The sequence below is a fragment of the Puma concolor genome, chromosome A3, assembly GCF_028749965.1.
Source record: "Puma concolor isolate L17-30 chromosome A3, mPumCon1.1.hap2, whole genome shotgun sequence".
Lineage (NCBI taxonomy): Eukaryota > Metazoa > Chordata > Mammalia > Carnivora > Felidae > Puma > Puma concolor.
Window position 1 is genome coordinate 9,044,833 of NC_141669.1, and position 2,449 is coordinate 9,047,281.

Genomic DNA, 2,449 nt, shown 5'->3' on the forward strand with positions numbered 1-2,449 from the left:
GCATCGTTGTCAGCTTGTCTGCCTCTTGAGACGCAGATTTGTGCTCCTCAGAGAACTTTTTGCAGGAACTAAAGGTGAGGCAGGAAGACAAAGGGAGGCATTCTTTATCCTTCATTACCAAGAATAAGGACCTGCCCATTTTTAACCTTAAGATGAGATAAAAACCCATGTTGGTGTAGCTTCTGTCCATCAGCTCTAATTCTCCTTCTTTGGGTTCTGTCCAACACATCAGATCCTTTGTCCACACGATGGGTCCTTTGGACATTTTAAGAAAGTGAATTTCAGTCCTTATTACATCCTTCTTTACTAAACAAGCACTTTGCCTTTCCCGGTGTAGTAAGATTATACCAGGATTCGTCTCTAGGCTCATAGGCTTTATCCGCTTTTTAGGCTGAAGTATCTATGTTTGCAGCCTCCAAATTCTCTACAGAAAGGGCAAAACATGTCGACACATCAACCTGCATAAATGCACAGAGTGTCGCTATGCATGACGCATGTGTACGTGGAGAAGAGAAGTGGCCCCACACTTTATAACATCCGGCCGAATCCTTTGGGGTTGACAGTGGAGGGTGAATCTCTCTGCATATTTGAGGGGTGGAGGGGGCTCAGGGTTGGAGGCTGAGGTGGGCCTCTAGGGTTTACAGCACCGGAGGGATGACACTCCTTCCTCTTAGAACCCCTCATCAATCATGGCTGCTAAGGCCACCAGTCAAGGCCACATCAGGGCCACTGCCTATTCTTTTCTCTTTGTTTCAGACTGAACGTTTGGTCCGTCCAACATAGACCCAAGGGCAAGTCTCAAGGACAGGAAAAAGCGCCATCTGCCCACACTCTGTTTCTTCCTCAATGATCTACCTTTTCTCAAGACGATGGGATTTTTCTCTTCTTTCAGGGGATACTCTGTCCTACCCACAGGGCTGGGGGCCTCTCCTTATATTCTGAGCAGGTCCAAAGCATTAGAGCACAAGAGCCCAGCATCCCCGCAAGGACCTCTTGATTATAGTTTGGCTTTCTGTGTGTTTTCCAATGGGGGGGGGGGGAAAGCGGTGGTCATACTGATGTGACCTTGAGGTTCTGATCACAACTAAAGTCCTCCTTATCATTTTAAAAGTTGACATTCTACCCATTCCAGGGATCTTGGTAAGTGTGATTCCGTCCTGAGAGATAAGTGTACTTTTGGTGTTGGCTGTAAAATCATGTTATTGTCACAAAACTGATGGCCAGGCCTTGGATCATAGTAAATTTCCAGTGTCAATATTGCTCATGGCTGCCATTCTCTCTTTTGGACACATTTGTCATACTGTATGCTTTGGCTAGGACCAACCTTTTTCATTCCTATTTTAAACCTCTCCAGATATCATTAACCTCATTTTTCAAATGGGGAAATAGAAGCTTAGGGACATTGAGCAATTTCTTAAAAATCACATGGCTATGGTGAAGCAGGTTTAGAATCCAGGCCCATCTGACTTCAACACTCAGGCTGTGTCTCCCTCAGAGCTGACATTCATCTTCCTCTTTGGTCCCGGTATCTCTCTTACAACAACCTAGCATTCCACGACATGTTCAGTGGTGAGAATGTTGCCTTCAGATGTTTTGGCGATGGACCTGAATTCCCACTCTTTGCAAATAGATACTTCCGTAGAGGAAAGATCAACCTCCATCTTTGTGATCATGTACAATACTGTGTCACCAAACGTAAGAGTGCAATGGCCAGGGTCTCATGACTAAAGGCATTTTCAGATAAGTATGTGAAGTGCGGTGGTTGGAACACGGAAGGCGCTCTGTCACTGGCGGTTCTTTTCCCGATGGAAGCAGAGGTACAAGAAGATAAAAGAATGTAAGTCAAGGGCTCTCACAGGGGTAAACACCAATAGGGTCGGTTGCTGCGTAAAAGATGCTTAGAAAATCCTTCCCAATCATCCACCTCCAATAGACTGTTTGCTCCCTTGAGCGGAGAAGGCCAGACCAGACAGATAGGGAAGCAGCAATCTGTGAAAACCATCTGTAAGCGCTGACGGGACTTTGGCAGGGAGGCGGACCGGGATCTGTTCCTACTGATCTGTAAATCCAGCTTTCAAAACTGCTCCCCATGGGAGGCCTGGGATGGCTTAGAATATTTCGTGGGTCAAGTTCAGGAACAACTGAGAGAGTGTTGCAGCAGGGCGGGAGGAAATGCCCCTGGACCCACTGCGGAGGACATTTCTCAGGTCTCATCTCAGAGGTCACCTCTGCAGAAAGGTCCTACTTGCCAGGTTCCCTGCTATGAATTGTATTTCTCCATATATTTCAGAGATCAACCACCTGAATCTTACTTACTTACTTAGCTTCTCCCAGCTATGATGTAAGCTTCATGAGGGCAGAGGCTTCATTTGTCTTTTCTTGTCTTTATAGGAGTAGAGAGTCTGGCATATGGGGGACGCTGTAGAAATATTTGTTGATTGGTTGGTTG